The following is an 18,899-nucleotide window of genomic DNA, read 5'->3' as shown; positions in this document are numbered from 1 at the left end:
AGAAACTCAGGGAACAAATTTGTTAGAAACTTTTCGCTTCATGGTTTATTTCACAACTTGCCATCTAATTTCACTCCGCATACTTAACCATCCATGCTTGTCTCCAGCATCGCACTACCAGTCCTTTCAATATGTTCTATTCAGGACTTCTTACCTGTATCTGAATGCCTCCCAGACACCTCTCTACAAGTTTTCAAGCTACTTTGGTGAGTCTAGGGCGAGAGTAAGCAACTAATTCAGTCCTGAATCCTTACGACTGGTTTAGAAGCTCTGCCCACTCCCGTGAAAGTTCTCTCAACAAACAAAAACAATTGCCATTCAGTCAACACTTATTGGTATAATTAGGTAATGGGGAATTTTGTTTAACACTATTAGTACCACCATCCCAAGACAGCAGAAAGTTCACAACTTTGGAGAAGAACTTGAGTTCTGGACGAGGCTCCATCTCTTATCAATTGGGGGCCATAAGTCCCATAGGTAAATCTTGGGTTATATCTGTTGTTAGACTCCCCACTGGTTGGTGCCTGTCAAAAGTATCCTGCTTGGGCAACAAACGTTATCATTATTCTACTTCTCAACCATATAACCTTTGGAAAGCTACTTAACCTCTCTGCAATGTTTTCTATTTTCTATTCTGAAAATGAATGTGGTAATAATATCCAACTTGAAGAGATACTGCAAGAATTAAATAGGACAACTTATGTAAAATGCACTTAGCAACTTAATGGTCTATATAATTACTAGTTTCTCTTGGTTGCAATGACTTGGAAGCATTTTAGGATCTTGGAGCATCTTAGAGCCACTGCTGTGAAAAACTATTATTCTTGCTCTGCTTTAGATAAATGGTTCAACCAGTCTTTATTGTATTCTAATCATCTATCTTTTCACTTTCAATTATTTTAACTGAGCCCTATTCCCATACCCCTTTTCCCTGGGTAAAAGCTTAATATAGGTCCAGTCCTCATTTTTAACTCAATACTTTACTAGGGAAGGCACAACTGTGTAAATAAAACCACATGAAGATTTGAATCAACACAGAGGTATTCAACTCTTCATTCTAATAATAAAACATCATCATTAAATCTTAATTTAGTATGGCTTATAAGGATATCAGGGATATATCAAGCTATATTTTTGATGAGGAAATGTTTGTTGACAAAATTGACCTATAAATGACCACATCATTTCTGTTATTAGATGGCATTCATAAATGTTCTCTAAGAACACTGTTTAATCATTGGGCAGGAAGAAGGTAAATGTGAAGAACAAAGCAGAGTGTGTATAAATAATGGCTCAAAAGCACAGGTAAAGTCAGTTAAGGAGTCCTCATTTATTTTCTTGATGTTTATGTCTCAAAGAAATACATGTTTATTGTTTTAAAAGTCAAGAGTTCTTCAAAATAATAGCAGGCTCCTGCCCCCACCTATTTCCACCCATATATCAACTCCTTTGAGGCAAAAAATTAAAACACTTTTATCTGTATATTTTTCTAGCAACTTATCTCCATAGTTTAAAAATGACATCCTTATACAACTATTTCTTTATGTGTTCATTTAGGCATTCTATATTAATCTGCTAACATGAAAGATGAAACTTTAGCTTTTTGGCCGGGCGCGGTGGCTCAAGCCTGTAATCCCAGCACTTTGGGAGGCCAAGTCGGGCGGATCACGAGGTCAGGAGATCGAGACCATCCTGGCTAACCCGGTGAAACCCCGTCTCTACTAAAAAATACAAAAAACTAGCCGGGCGAGGTGGCGGGCACCTGTAGTCCCAGCTACTCGGGAGGCTGAGGCAGGAGAATGGCATAAACCCGGGAGGAGGAGCTTGCAGTGAGCTGAGATCCGGCCACTGCACTCCAGCCTGGGCGACAGAGCGAGACTCCGTCTCAAAAAAAAAAAAAAAAAAAAAAAAAACTTTAGCTTTTTTATAATGTCTCCATACATACATCTCCTTTCTTACCTACCCAAAATAATAGTATCACATTATTTGACTAAATCAATATTCATTGAGCAATATCATGTGCAATTAGGACTACTTTTGTCTCCTTTTTCTCCCCTTGGTATTAATACCCAGCCGTGATCCTGGACTGTCCTTTTACTACTACCCTGGAAGTTCCCTGTGACCCCACTGGTATTGGGGCCTCAGGTTTCGTGATCCCGTATTTTCCAATGTTTTGGTTCATTCCCTCTGTAGTTTTTGACAAACTAGGAAAAGGGTATGTTTTTGGAGACCTTGCATAGCTAAAGATATGTTTTCTACTTTCACACTTGATTGATAATTTTGGCTGCTATAGAATTCTAGTTGACAAAGAATTTTCTCTACGAATTTTGGAGACCTTGCTTCATTGTCTTTTCAATTTCTAAGTTGCTATGAAAAGTCCAATGCTAATCCTTGTATGGAACCAGGTTTTTTCTTTTCTTTTTGGAAGTTTTTAGAGTCTCTTCTTTATTGTTTTTCCATTGAATATGCTGGTGGGTCTCTTAAATCTGACAACTCATGTATTTCACTTATAAAAAATATTCTTGCTTTTTTTCATAATTTTCCTCTTTCCCTTTGTTCTCTTTTAATTGGGACCAACTATTAGACAGAGGTTGGACTTCTCTAATCTTTTCTCTTATTATCAATCTCATTGTCTTTTGGTTGAACTTTCAGACACACTTATTCAACTTACTATTCTCATTTTTGCATTTAATTATTTTTATTTCTGCTATCATATTTTTTAATTTCTAAGAGTTCTTTTCTGTTCTCTCAATATTCCTTTCAACAATATCCTGCTTTCATTTCAGTCATGTTTACTTTCCTCTCTGACAATATTAATTATAGATTTGGACAATTAGGAAATTTTCTTATGCAGTATCATCTGTTTCCTCCAAGATTGGCTTTCCTATTTGTATATTTTGTTACCATCACTGCCTTTTAAATCAGACAGGTTCCTCAAATGTCTTTTGAATGACAGTTCCTATTTAACAGTTTCACCCTAAAAAGCTCCCTGGCAATTCTGGGTATGGGAAAGGGCTAGCTAGTTGATGGGCTTTAGCAGAGGGTGATGAGACAGTGTACCTGCATTCACACTGGGATGGAGTGCTCCTCCAAATGTCTGTGGTTCTTTTTCTTGAATGTATCTGACAACCGTATATCCTCCTTCAGCCAACTGCTTGTTGGAAGCAGTGGCTGCCAATGTTCTGAATGTGGATTTGAGGAAGAGGTTAATTAAATGTGTGTGCGGGAGGGAGGCGCCCACAATTCAACATGTAAACTTTCATGTCATTCTGCCTTCAGTGAAGTACCACATCTCTGCCCTTGACTGTGCCTTGGGCCTCAAAGCTGAGTTTCTCTAATTCAATCTGTCAAAAAAGTGAATCTCAAGGCTTCTACTAAGGTGTGGAGGGCCCAGGTGGAGGAACTGCAGGTTTCCCTACCAAACTTTCTCAGATACTTCTTTATCAGTTCTTTGAAGCCATCCCCCTATGTCCATATACTTTGCTTCTAACAACTCTCACCTGCAGGCTTCTTCAGAGCCCTACTTTTGGGCTACAAGGGCAACTTCAGCAGCATGCCAAGAGAGTCGGTAGTACCTGAAAATTTACATACCCCCCACCGCCAGCTGGAGCTCATTACTGGTACAAGAGTGTACCTCCATTCTAGAGTGTAATATACACTCCAGAGCTTCCCTACAAGATGAGACAGAGACTGGAATTTAGCCTAAGATCACACTCTTGCTTCGTTTCCTTCCATTCACTGCTTCCTACTTTCCCCATTTTCATACTGCTCTCTCCTTGGAACACTTCCTTAATAAACAATTCCATATGAATCCACATCTCAAGGTCAACTTTTGGGAAACCTGGCCTAAGACCATCATCTGGTTGCTCAGATTTGGGAAAGTATCTTGGAGTCTAACCACTGTTTATCAAACTTGCAACTAATTCTGTTTTCATAAATGACCCACACCCCCGCTACCACCAGAGACACCTGGAACCTGCAATTCCTGAACCTTTCTACTGTTCAGGAGGCTGAGACTTCCAGGCTTCTGGAAGTTTGTGGAAAATGTAGAGCACCTTCCTGTATTGTCATTTTAAATAGAAACTTTAGAAACATTTTGCATTTGATAAGAGTTGAGTTCAGGCTATTCTTCCAAATGTCTTGGGGTACAAGCCCAAGATTCTCTTAGAAGTGTGTGCTTTAGGGAAAAAAAAAAAAAAAACAAAAAACAACATGCGGACGGTTTACCTGACTTAAATCTATAGAAATTAAGAAGTTATATAGTCAGACAAATGTGGGTTCTACTACTTTACTAGTTGTGTGATATTAGGCAAGTTACTAAGCTTCTCGAAGTCACAATTTTCTCACCTGTAAAATGAAGAAAATACGCTTATCATAGTGCCTGTCACATAGTAAGTCTTATCCTTTGATTTATTTTCTGGTGGTGATAAGTTTATGGTACTGCTGCCATATGCCCTCACCTAGTTCCCACATTTCAGAGATGTTTGGCCAAGGTTAAGGGTATAGTCTAAGAAATTCATTCTCAAAATGTTTTCCCCAGACCAGCAGCAGCTGCAGCATCACTGGGAACTTGTTAAAAGTGAAAATTCTCCCTGTAGTCCCAGCTACTCGGGAGGCTGAGGCAGGAGAATGGCGTAAACCCGGGAGGCAGAGCTTGCAGTGAGCTGAGATCCGGCCACTGCACTCCAGCCTGGGCAACAGAGCGAGACTCCGTCTCAAAAAAAAGTGAAAATTCTCAGGTCCATCTCCAGAAACTTGGGGAGTGGAGCCCAGCCATGTGTGTTTTAACAAGCCCTCGAGGGATTCTAATGCATTGCAGGTTAAGAAACACTTGTGTCAGAAAATAATAATAATAATAATAACAGACCCACACGGAGATTAAAGCCAAGACTTAGAACCCCAGTTGGTGTGGTATCAAAGATCATAAGCAGAGCTAATCAATATACATGACACCCCCACCCCTGATTAGGGATAGGGGAAAGTCATAATTATAGCTTTATTATTAAAGTAGCATAGTTGTTAATATCAAGAGCATTATGTGATAAATGAATATAAATAGGAGCTAGGAATGAAAGAGTGAAGTGCAGATTTAAGTTTGTAAAACTGACAGTGAGTCTATGCCACGTAGCTTTCAAATACTAATAGAGGAGGGCATTAATGCAAGAAAAAAATACTTTCTGAGCCCAGAAGCTGAAGAAACACTTGAAAGAATCCTTAATTGTATTAACCCTTTTCTGAAACAAGCTAATAAATGTACACGACCTGGAACATTTGCCGAGGAAAACTTATTTGAGTTTGTCACTTTGACAGTGTCACAACTATTGAAATTCCTCTGAAATTCTGAATTAGTGCCATGGAAGCAAATTATCTCTAGAAACAAAGAAGAGAACTTAAGAGCAAAAAATAGCTCATTGAATCCACCACTCAGAATAGGGGGTTGGAGTGGGGAACAGTAAGAAGCAAATATTCCAACATCACCTGCACAGCAATTTACAGTATCTTCAAGCCAATCAGGTGATTTACTCCAAGGAGCACATATCAGAGAGACAGGAAAGCCAATTCTTATAATACTGCAAAGATCCTACAGTTTTTAAAAGAGAAAAGAGCCCTTTCCCTGGAGGAAGTGCAGAGTAATTCACACAAGTCCTTGTTTAGGGGTGATGCCCACCCACTCAATTTACTTTGACATATAATCTGCCTGAGCAGCTCAGCTTAATCTCCTGCATGGCAGAGCAGAGGGCTTCCCCCCAGCCCTTTATGACCTCTGTGTGAAAATCTCAAAGCTTTGCTATTGCCATCCGGGACACAGCAGCTCTGAATGCCACCACAGGGAATATTAGACAGACTGGCTCAACATCCAAAAGAATACACATGCTATTTAGTCAACGTAGAGTGCTTTAGCACCCTATGCTAAAGCCCAACAATACTCAGAATCAATATCCAGAACACTGGCAGCCACTGTCTCCACCAAGTAGTAGGTTGAAAGAGGATTTATGGTTATCAGATAGATCCAAGAAAAAAGAATCACAGATACTGACATTTGGAGGAGTACTCCATCCCAGTGTAAATGCAGTTACACTGTCTCATCACCCTATGCTGAAGCCCATCAATACTCAAAATCATGGCTGACACAGGGAATTCTTAGTCTATGCCTGGGAGCATCCTCTGCCAAGCACATTACCACACATTCTCAGTGGCCCTTCATAGCACACCTATGAGGTAGGTGCTGCTTGAATTGCATTTTGTTGGTGAAGAAATTAAGCCTCAGAGATGCTAAGTAACTTGCTTAAAGTCAACCAAATATTGCAGTGGAGTCCAACAATCGCAAGGCTACCTGAATCTGAAAAGACTGTTCTTAACCATCATGCTTTATTGTCTTCATTGAGAGTCCAGCCTATTTCAACAATTGCAATTTGTAATAAATGTGCAATTCTCTTTGCTTCACAAGAAAAAAAAAAAAACACAACATTTTAAAAAGCAAGATTATGTTAATGATATATGCATGAGGACAACACGTCCTTTCTGGTTGGACACTGGATCTCTTCGGCTTTGGATAGCTGTAAAGTCTGTTAGAAATGTGTCTCCTTCCTAAACTCATTGTGTAAGCAGAGATTCAGCTGGTCCCGACAGTGCTTGCTTTGAGATTGGTGATGCTTTTGTTGCCATAGACACCAGATTTCAACACACCACTGAGCACAGGGAATCCATTCCGCACAAAGTAATGGGGCCAGCAGATGGGCACAGGAACAGCTAATAGCACATAATGCCATGACCAATATTTGTTTTGCCACCTCTCATTTAGATGTTTTTACCAACGAAGTCTGTAAGACTTTGTCTCTCATCTGAAAAACAGCTTCTTTATGACCCAGATAGCCATACTCACACATTAACGGGCCAAAGTCGCTCATTTCTCTGGTTTGCTGAATGGTTAAGGCTATTCAGAAAGGAAAAGCTGATCTTACACAAAACACTCCTTCATTCAGCTTGCAGAAAGAAAGATCAAATACTTCTTGAAAATTCAGTTTGTTCAAATGGCTAGCGCCCCAAGAATAATGGGCCTGTTATCTTGGCAGGTTTCCCTAGTAACTAAAACCATAAAGAAAATAATTAGGAAGAGTTTAGTGATGTGTGCATGTGTGTGTATCTTATATACACATGCATATATATATCTGTGTGCATGTGTGTGTATAATGAGAACAACTTGTTTTTTTATGAGACAAACCAAACAATCAAATCATTGTATTTGACTGGTGTCAGAGATGAACTTGTAAGTTGAATCATGAAGAGAAAGACTTGGACATATCATGAACTGTTGGACCAGTGTACCAAGAGACCATCACCATGTGGGGATACTACAGGACCGCCCTGTCACTTGGAGGAAATCCATTGTATATTGTGTTGCAGCCAATCACACGACAAACATCATTTACTAAATTAACCAGCAAAAGTGTAATTAGAGAAGTTAGTAAGAAATTAATATAATCTGTCATTTTCACATTCAAAGGCCAATACATTCAATAAAATTCCATTAAAACAATCTCCTTATAGAGCACTGGGAGTTTAGTTATTGGCAAAATAAATAATTAAGTTCATTTAAAAGAATTTTTACGGTATTTAGTTTTCCATTTACTCTAACAAAAATCATGAACTATGTTCTCTTTAAATATAATACAAATAAGTTTGGGTTTTAGTGGAATGTATATTAACAGATGAAAGATATAAATAAAGTGTATCTAAAGCTTTTTGGATTGAGTAGGTCTGTTAAATCATTGTGATTAGAAAATCAAAAAGAAAATACCTGATCATTTTTAATTTAAATTAATTTAGAGTTGGAAGAGAAGCTGCTTTATGTGATACAGGTAAAAATCAATGGAATGATTAAACAGGCATTGTATCATGATTATCAGGCTCATGTTTTCTGTTTGGGAATAATGTAATAAAGTGTCTCTTGAATTATGATGAAATAATTTAAAACTGCTGGGATATGGTTTGGGCCTTTAAAGGAATTCTAAAAACTTGCTGTATATGGTGAAAAATTACATCTATTAGGAAAAAGAAATCCATGCATTTGCTCATTCATTCAATAGATGTCAGCAGATTCCTTAAACATGCAAGGAGATACACCAGGAAGTGACTCTTTCCTTCAGTATAACATACAAACCGGAGAGCTGCTATTTTTGCACCTATGGAAGAAGTCATCCTTAGTACAAGAAAAAATGATGAAAATCATGAAGTTTGTGGACTCGGTTACATTTGTTGACAGGCAACCCCGTAAAACTGGGGAAAAAATTGTAATTCAGAGTGTTGTGCTCAAGTCTGCTCCATAAACCAGCAAGAGCGGCATCACCCGAAGCTCAGTAGAGATGCAGAATCATGAGCCATACTCCAGACTCACTGAGCTAAAAGCTGATTTTTAACAAGATCCCCGGGGTTTGCATGCACATTAAAATATGAGGATCACCAATTGAAATCACAGATTTGGCAACCAGCCTGGGGAAGATGGAACCCCATCTCTGCCACTGACTTGCTGTGTGATCTGGAACAAGTTTCTCAACCGCTCTGTGCCTCAGTTTCCCTACTGGATATGATGGCGATAATAATGGTGCCTATGTTATAAGGTAGTTGGTAGTATTAAGTGACATATATGTAGAATCTAAAAACGTCTAACTCATAGAAGGTGAGAGTAGAATGGTAATTGCCAGAAGCTGGAGGTGGCTGGGGGAAGATGGGCAGGGAAAGGGTAGAAGGTGGTAAAAGGGTACAAAGTTTCAGTTACACAGGAGAATAAGCTCCGATGATCTACAGCAAGGTGACTATAGGTAACAATAATGTATTCTATACTTCAAAGTTGCTAAAAGCGGATTTCAAATGTTCTCACCACAAATAAATGATAAGTATGTCAGGTGATGGAGATGTTAATTAGACTGATTTGCTCATTCCACAATGTGCACATGTATCAAAACATCACATTGTGTCCCATAAATATATACAATGATTGTCAATTACAAATAATAAAATTTTAACAAACAAAGTTACACTTAGCTACATTTTGAAAAGTGACATAATACATGAAAAATTCCTACAACAGTGTGTGGAAATAAGTGATCAATCATTGTCAGTTCGTATGACATCATTTTAGCACTCACTGGGTTCTGGGTCATGGATAACAACGGGTCTAAGCTGTAGCCCATAGAAGTGCCCGCTTCCAGGTGAATCTGTAACCAGCCAATTAGGAATTGGACCCAGCCTACAAAAATCCAGCTTGCCCAACCCTGCCGTCATTTCAAGCCAAACTTCAGGGTTTCAGGGTTTACTTAGGCAGTATGCAACACACACCTGCCTAACAAATGGGGACTGCTCAAATCCAAAGAATGCATGAAATCCTACACATGCATTTTGTTTGGTAAAAGTTGAAAGGAACAATAAGGAGACTCAGTTTCTACCCTGGAAACCTCCATCCTAACTGCCTGCTCATCAGCTTGGCATATATTAAAAACTCAGATGAAACCCAGTGAGAACACAGGCACTCCCAAATGCGGGTGGAGGGAATAGAAATTGATGGAACATTTTTGGAGAGCAATTTGATAATCCTCTATCAAATAAAAAGTATATGTCAACTTTGACCCAACAATTGTGTTTTAAAAATTTATCCTACATAGATAATTGCAAAAGCAGACAAAAATACAAATATAGAAAGACATATATATGTGTGTTTCAGTTACCAGCAGACATCCAGGGTCCAAAAATACTATGCAGAAAATTCCAGAAATAAGCAATTCTTGAGTTTTAAATTTCATGCCATTCTGAGTAGTGTGATAAAGTTTTTGGATATCCTGCTCCTTCCCACCTGGGACGTGAGTCATCCCTTTTTCCAGCGTATCTACTCTGTAAACCACCTGCCCCTTGGTCACTTAGTAGGAGTCTCTAGGCGTCTCGGTTATCAAATCGAAAAAGCAGTATATGTAGCATTTGTTACTATCCACGGTTTCAGGCATCCACTGGAGGTCTTGGAACATATCCCTGGCAGATACAGGGAGACTACTGTATATGTATATGCATTTATATTATTTATGGCACTATTTATTTGTGATAGCAAAAAAGAAGAAACGAGTCAACCTAAATGTCCATCAATAGGGTTAAATTATAGTATAACATTAAATGGAACGAATATAAAGAATGCTACATCTCTCTGTACAATATGCAAAGATGTCCAATGTACATTAAGCAAGAAACCAAGCTGTATAATATATGTATAATATGATAATTTGTATAAGTGGATAAAATACAGGTATTTTATGGAATAGACTGTTCTAAAAAAAGAAAAAAATGTTAACTTTTAAAACAAATTTTAAATAAACAATTTAAAGACTCATTTTGTTTTAGATCTTTGATGAGAGAAATAATTTTTTTTTTTTGAGACAGAGTCTTGCTCTGTCGCCCGGGCTGAAGTGCAGTGGCCGGATCTCAGCTCACTGCAAGCTCCGCCTCCCAGGTTCACGCCATTCTCCTGCCTCAGCCTCCCGTGTAGCTGGGATTATAGGCGCCCGCCACCTCGCCCAGCTAGTTTTTTGTATTTTTTTAGTAGAGACGGGGGTTTCACTGTGTTAGCCAGGATGGTCTCGATCTCCTGACCTCATGATCCACCCGTCTCGGCCTCCCAAAGTGCTGGGATTACAGGCTTGAGCCACCGCACCCGGCCGAGAGAAATAATTTTTAAGAAAAACTAGGAAAAATGCTCCCCAAACTTTACTAAACTTTACTAGTTTAAATCTTAATTAATAGTTAATATCTTAGCTTTTATTTAATTGGCAGCTAGCTGACAGCAAAAACAAGATATCTTACAGGTGTCATGATGCATGGAGGTGACTTGGAAAAGGGAAGAGAAACACCAAAGGGAGGAAAAGCGAACGGATAAAGGAGGTCACAAGACAGACCTTGCCAAGGGATGCAAAAGGGCAGATGCTTTGGTAACGACCCAGTAGCCATTTCCTTCTTCCTTTTTTCATATCAGAACCTATGTCCAATGATCGAGGTTAAAAATAAAAACACTAGCCTTCCCAGCCTCCCTGAAACTAGAACTGACTAATGCCCAAGTGCTGGGCAATGAGTCAGAAGGGAAATTCTTCTAGGATAGAGTGTTCTACATGACGTTAGACAAAGATGCAGGGGGGAAAAGCCTCAGACTTTACCTCACTACTTCAGTTAGGGGAGCACGATTAGTGTACGATCACTACTTCAGTTAGGGGAACACAATGTTTGCAATGACAGCAGCCATGTTACAACATTGAAAGGTGAAACAGCTCAAACACTGAGAACAGCAGAGAAAACAGCTGGAAAGAGCTTGGATTTGGATAACTCTCCTGAGTTGCTGAAACAATCCTGGAGTGGCCTAGTTTTCCACTGCTTGCTAAGTGAGGTAATAAATGGTCTCATTATTTAGATGACTTTTTATTGGACATTTTGTTATTTACAGCTAAAAGCATTGCCCCTTATACAGCTGCCAACCACCTGCCTTAGAAATGAGCCAAAGACCCAATTAACAACTTTGCAGTAACTTGCTGCTGTTGTTGTTGTTGTTTTCAAATCACAGCAGGAAGATAGGTACATCATATTGAGTATCATTTTCTATCTGATATTCAGAATTACCTTAGGTTTTCTGTTAGTAGTAGCGAAAAAGGCTACCACTGATTCCATTTAGCAGCTACTACGTGCCAAGCACTGTATCTAGGACTGGTCATCACAGCAACTTCCAAACCAGTCGTCTTTGGCTGGGGAAATAAAATCACATCTACATGTTTCCCTCCTTACTTAAACAACTTAGCATTTCCTTACAAATGTAAACCACAAACCACTAGTCGTACTTGTGACTTTGTCACCTATAGAAATCACAGATATATGCATGCCACGCTGCAGCTGTGGAAGGTATCTCAAAATATCATTGACTCTCATCACTGTTTCAAAAGTATCATCATCATTAGACCTGCCGTAAAATCTTATTTAATGTGTTAATAAAGGAGCACATACGCTACTGCTCACACATTTTAAAAATGTTTTGGTAACGGGGCTGCAATATACAATATACTTGACTTCCTTTGTAATTCTGTGTGTTTTCTTTTATGCATTTAAAAATATTATCCTAAGAAGAGGTCCTATAGGTTTCACCAGACTGACAAGGAGTCCTTGGCACAAAAGGGGTTTAAACCCCCCCATAACCAGTCCCCCTTGTTATCATTCTTAATATTGTCAATCCACTCTTAATGCAAAAAACCAGGGCGATCTTTCTAAAAGGTAGCTTAGATCAAGATATTTCCTCCTTTAAACACGAAACAAATGCAGACTCCTAACTTTGACTAACTTGGGTCTCCAGGATCTGGTTTTACCCTGCTCATGTCTCCTTCCATGGTTTCAAACTCCTCTATGCCCTGCTCTCTCTCTCCTCCAGCCATGCTAGCCTCCTTCTATTTGTTTGAAATGTCCAAGTCATTTCCTACCTTAGGGGCTCTTGCCCTCTGCCTGGAATGCCTGTTCTTAGCGCAGCCACTTGGTTCCCATGCTCTAGTGATAAGCCAGGACGTTGCCTCCACAGAGAAGCTTTCCTACCACAGAGCCGCCCTCCCCTTTCCCACCTGTCCTCAGTTAGTTCCTGATTACATCCTTAAGAGCACTTAACTAAAACGACTGATGTTATTTTTTTCTTCACCAACAGACTTGTATTTTTTGTTCACTACTGAATCCAAGCATCTAGTAAGTTGCCTCACACCATGTAGAAACCTGACGTTCACTGAATGAATGAATGAAAACCAGAACGAGTCAATGAAGAAGCTCTTATTAATCAATTTACAGGTGAGGAAATTAAGGCTCAACGATGTTAAAATATTTTTCCAAGATCATTCAGTGGCAGAGTTATTATTTTAACTGAGATCCCAGGTCTCCCCATAATCCCTCTGCCATTGTCCGCTCCATTTCCACCAATCAGTGGAAAGTCGAATGGACCCAATATAAGTTTATCTGGCATGATTTCTTGAGACTTCAATGCCCCGTTGCTCAAGGATATCTGCCTAAGAAATCCTTTGAGCTATTCCAGGAAGGCCAAGTTAAGTGAAAATACAGGCCAAGTTAAGTGAAAATACATGTGTATGTATCCTGCCACATACATACACATTTTTTTCTTATATCTGAACCTTGTAAACATAAATACAAACAACAAAATCAAATCAAAAGAAAATAACCTAGAAAAGGGTAAACTAAGGAAGAAACAAATTAGATAAACCCAGGAGAAACGTCTACACATAAATACAGATCTGCTAAGGTACTGTATGCTAGCTTATATGGACCACAATTCTAGCCATACACTCCCTAGTAGCCAACACAAAGTGACAAACAGAATCAGTTACATGACATATTTTGAAGATTTTTACAATTCAATCAATTGCCAGGAGTCACACAACTATTACTGTCTCTACAATCTGAGAGCAATTCCTCTTGTGGGTCTTTAGAGTGAAAGGTAGGATATAGTAATCAGCATTCTAAACTACAGACGTTTTAAATAAACCTATCAAGCTTCATAGAATGGTGTCTTACAGTATGCCTTAATAGAGGTGGCAGTTATAATGCTAAAATCTATGCAGCACAGTATTGCCTTGCTATTCAAAGCATGCTCTATGGACCCGCAATATCAGCATCACCCAGGAACTTGCAGCTCTATAAGATCTGCAGGTGATTTCTAAGCACATTAAAGTTTAATAAGCACTGCTTTATTGGTTGAGCTTAAGCCAAGAAAAATAATGGAAAGAAACTATAATTCATTCATTCATTCATTTAACAAATATTTACTGAAACTTTGGCAGTGGGAAAAGATTTCTTTAGACATGACACCAAAACTACCATCATAAAGGAAAATATTGATAAATGGGACACCACTAAAACTGAGTGATATTTGCAAACACACACAAAGCTGGGTATCTAAAAATGTGCCAGGCAGTCTTGGCAATGAACATCAATGAAACCAAAAATGTCTACCCTTATGGAGCTTACATTCTAATTGGCAAAGACATAAATAAACAATTTAAGTAAAACAAATCACTAAAGGGGGATAAGTTGAGGATCGGGTTGCAATTTTAAATAGGGTAGTCAGGAAAGGCCTCAGTGAGGAAGTAAAGACCTATACAAGGCCAGGCACAGTGGCTCATGACTGTCATCCCAGCACTTTAAGAGACTGAGGCGGGCAGATCACTTGAGCCCAGGAGTTCCAGAACAGCATAGGCAATATAGTAAAACTCTGTCTCTACAAAAAATACAAAAAATTAGCCGGGTGTGGTGGTGCATGCCTGTGGTGTCACCTACTTGGGAGGCTGAGGTAGGAGGATCACCTGAGCCCAGGAGGTCGAGGCTACAGTGAGCCATGGTTGCACCACTGCACTGCAGCCTGGGTGACAGACTGAGACCCTGTCTCAAAAAAAAAAATATTTATATGTGTGTGTATATATATATACACACACACACCTATACAAGGTCAGAGATCTAGCTATAAATACTTAGAGGGAGTGTTCCAAGTAGAAAGAACCGTAAGAACAAACAGCCTGAGACAGGAAAGTAACTAAAACAGTAAGACGGCCAGTGTGGTTGAAGAAGAATGAGCAAGGAGTAGAGTAGGTGTGTAGGAGGCTAGATCATGTGGGGCCTTCTCAGCTATTTTTAAGAATCGTAACTTTAACTGTGAGATGACAAGCCACTGGAGAAAAAGTAATAGGGAGCCACTGCAGTATGCTGAGCAGGGAAATAACATGATGAAAAGTGTCTTTTGAAATATTTGTTTCTTAGGGGTAGATGGAACGGCTCGAGTGGGAGATTCTAGCTCAAAGTATATTGCACCAGTCCCAATATATGGTGATTCATTCATTCAACTCTTTATTAGGTGGCAAAGATGTGCCAAGTAATGTGGGGAGGATCTAAATTAGAGTGTTAACTGAGGGAACTGCCAGCGGAATGTGAATATAAATGACATCGGAGGGGAAGAAACCCAGGTCATACTGACAGATTATTTATAAAGAAATGACACAAATTCGCAATTCAATTTAATCAAGGTTTATGGATCACCTACTGAGGGCAAAGTCCTGTGCTGGCTAGGACTTGAGGGTTGGGGATGGTGTGTAAAACTTGTACTTTCCCCTCAAAGGGCTTCCAGCCTGGCGTGCTTAGCCCCTGCCCTACACCTTTCAAGCCAGAAAGTCTTGAATTGCCACAGCTGCAGCTGGCACTGGAACTAACTGGTTTGCTCAGGTTAAGAGCTGGGCTTTTTTTTTTTTTCTTTCCTTATCCTTGAAGCTTGTTCCATCTCCTGGGAGCAGGGTCCAAAGCACCTCAACTCGATTAGCACAAAAAAGAAGATCTGGTTTGGCAGGAGGGCAGAAGAGAGGTCTTAATAAAAGTCTTTGTGGCTCAGTGTTGCAGAATGGCCCAAACCACCAGTTTTTGGGCAGAGTCCTTCTGGTCTGCTTCCACCTGTGTGACCTGGTGGTCACACACTCTTCCCACTCCATTCTGGAGAAAAGGCCTCGAGGCATGGAAAGGGGAAGAGGCAAGATTAAGGAAAACAATTGGAAAAAAATTTTTGAAAATCGCCTGCTGCCAGACTACAAGGTGAGGGGAGCAGATGCAAATGCATGCAAATGATATGTAAATATCTCTGTGGCCTGCTAAAAGGTTTTCTACAACTGGAAGGGCATTTGAATAACTGCTGGCAGCAACAGTGACTCAGAAGCAGAGTAAATGATTTCAAGACAACTTTGTAACATAGATCTTTGCTGCGCAGCTAACACAGTGCACTTTCTTTAGTCATCTTTTTTCTCACTTGAATCAACCTCACCTGCTATTAAAAAAAAACCTGTCCGCCTCTGTAGAGGTGATCTAAGTTAATTACTCTTTTAAAACACTCTATATACCTTTAATTTTTCTTCAAACGCCTTTCTCACCTAAATAAAGCCAAGTTAAATGTGTCACTTCCTCCCTAGAACAATACCTGGCTCCAGTGGATTATGAATGAAAGTGCCTCTCTCTCAGTTCTAGTCACTATGATCCTTCAGAGTTTTGTTCTTTTTCCTACTCCACAGGAACTGGCATATTCTCTTCTAATAACCACATGCTGATTTCAAAGTGAGTCCAGGAAAAAATACGTATGTGAAAACCAATTCACTTTTAGGAGCCACTGTAAAGTTATTCATCAAGAAAAGCTGTCTGTCAAGAAAGCTGTGGTCTTGCCCATCCTAAGCAAATATGTTTAAGTGAAATAATGCACATGCAACCACAATGGGGTACATTTCCGGGTACATTTCCGTCTACCTTTATGTATTTTTAAAGGGGACACTCCTATCAGATATGCATTTAATAAGAGCCATGGGTTGAACTGAATAGTAAGCAAGACTGTAAACACATCAGACCCACAGCTGAGTAGTTATTCTTGGTTACAGACCCAGGGCTCCAGAAGCAACTTACCTCCACATCGGCCCCGAAAAGTTCCATTACTTTCTAGCACTCTAACATTCGAGGATGCCTCAGCTTTTGACAGCAGAGTCAAAGGAAAGGAAATGCCCTCCATTTCTGAGGTTTTCATCTTACTTGAAAGGGCCACACTGTCATCCCCCAGAAAGCTAACAGGCATCTGGAGTGATGCCACGTTCAGCGTAAAAACACGGACAAAGCGCACAGACGCCGAATCTCAACAAATGAGAGACCGAAAAAGACAGGAAAGAAGACGGACAAAAGCAGGAGACAGACCTCGAGACTGACGAAATGCTAGTACCACACGAAGAGTAACAAAGAGATGGAGAGCAACCTGGGGCAGTGCTGCCAGAGCCAAGGAGTCCGGGCAAGCGGCGAGCGCCCTCCCGCGGCCGGGGCTACCTCTTACCTCCTGGGCGAGTTTCTGCTTGAGCACCAGCGCGGCACACAGGTAGCCTGCGCGGCCCACGAACAGCTCGTCGGAGCCGCACTCCAGGAAGGAGACCGGCGCGCAGACGGCACACAGAGCCCGGAACTTGCCCAGCGGCTGCACGTAGTCGGACCGGCCCAGGGCGTGGTACACGAGCGTGGCCACGGCGTACACGCCCGCGCCCCCGAGCAGGAAGGCAGCGCGGGTGTCGGCGTCCGGCTCGCCCCACTCCTCAGCGCGGGCGCACGCGTCGATGAGGCGCTTAGCCGAGCGCAGATAGCGTTCCCGGGCCGTGGAGAAGAGCGGGCTCTGCGAGACGTGGTAGAGCATGTAGGCCACTCCGGCCACGCCGCCATAAAGCCCCCCTTGGCAGCCGCTAGCCCCGGCCGTCGCCCCTCGGGCCTCCGCGTCGCCCCCGAGTGGGGGAAGCTCCTGGAGGATGCGCTCGATGGTGGCGGTGACCAAGGGCGCCACCGCCTCCTCACACTGGCCCGCCAGCAGGCTGCCCTGGTAGTCATCGAAGCGATTGGCGAAGCAGCGCTTGGTGTCCATGCTGTTACCCGTGCCCGCTAGTGCGGAGCTGAGGACCGCTTGAAGTCTTGCCCTGCAGCCCCGCACACCACCTCCGGCTCTCTGAGGCACTCGGATGGCGGTGTATGCGGCGGGGAAGGAGCGAGAAGGATGAGACGGGAGGTGACAAGAGGAGGCGGGCAAGGAGCCGATGGCCAAGTGGGGCGCCGGGCTGCCGCGAGGCTCCCGAGTGGCCCGGGCGATCGCGGGGATGCGTATCGTGCGCTCCCCTCTCAGAGGCCGCGCCCTCGCCGAACCCGCCCCCTCCTGCGCCGCCGCAGCTCGGCTGCCTCTCCAAGGGGCCGAGGTGATATCTGGCAGGACCCACGCGGGGCCCGCGCCACTCCTCCCGCTCCGCCCCCGGCTCCTCCCCTCCTGGCGGAAGGCCGAGGACGTGCGGGACACTGATCTGGGACTCTGGGACTCAGCATAGACACACCTGGCGGTAGAGGTGACAGTCTCCAGTCCTTTGTATACTCAAAGTGTGGTCCTTGGGTTAGAAGCATCAACATCACCCAGGAGCATGTTAAAAACGCAGCATCTCAGGCTTCGCTCCAGACCTATTGAATCCAAATCTGAATATTCAGCAAGATCCCCAGGTGATTCGCGTGCACATTAAAGTTTGAGGAGCCACTGAATTAGGCTAGAGTACCAAGACAAAAGTACCAAGAGTACCAAGACAAAACTAGGCGCCTTCTTTGACGTTTGTATTTCATCTTGGTCGCTTCGGAGTTCTCATTATGAATGTTTCAATCCCAAAGGCTGGGGTATTTGAGCACATCATGTTTAATGCATTAAAACGGTGAAATACCCCATACGGGAACTTTTTTCCCAGTTTTGGTTTTTGTATTGTTTTCTTCGAGTATACAGGAGTAAAAACTCAAAGAACCACACAGGGTTAAGGCAAGGAAGGGGCACTCCCCTCCTGCCATGCGTGCATAGTAAAAGCTCAATACATATCTTGAAGTCATTAACTAGTTAATATTAGGATAAACGCTCTGTGATAATTTAATTAGGCTTTTTATCTCCCCCTTCCCTCCCTTCTTTCCCATGTTTGTTCTCTTCTGCTTTCTTCCCAAGGGTATTATGGAGGTTCTCCTATATGTGCTGAAACCTGAAACCTGGAAATAGATGGATGAATAAGAGGGGCATGATCCTAGACCTCTTGGAGCTTACAATTCAGTAGGAAAAAAGAGAAAATGAACAATTACAAAAGCTAGTGGCCTTTCTTGTGCTCAGCTGTTTGAAATAATTCTGCCTTTCCCAAAGTGTTGACTCTTGAAGACTAAAGAGGTCACGTTTCCCAGAAGTATTTGTATTTTGACAGGGACTATGCAAGACACAAAGGAGTTAGTGGCTCATAGAACAGTTTCTGATACTTTGTGAGGAGAGTAACTATTCC

At 41.6% G+C, this 18,899-nt stretch overlaps 1 pseudogene; it reads right to left on the bottom strand.

Moving 5' to 3' along the window:
* Window positions 1-14,446: 14,446 nt before the first annotated feature.
* LOC101002820 lies at window positions 14,447-17,775 on the bottom strand (annotated as a pseudogene).
* Between the last annotated feature and the right edge of the window lie 1,124 nt (window positions 17,776-18,899).

Source organism: Papio anubis, chromosome X (genome assembly GCF_008728515.1).
Source record: "Papio anubis isolate 15944 chromosome X, Panubis1.0, whole genome shotgun sequence".
Taxonomy (NCBI): Eukaryota; Metazoa; Chordata; class Mammalia; order Primates; family Cercopithecidae; genus Papio; species Papio anubis.
The sequence above is the reverse complement of the archived record's forward strand: the minus strand, read 5'-3'. Positions and strand labels throughout refer to the sequence as shown.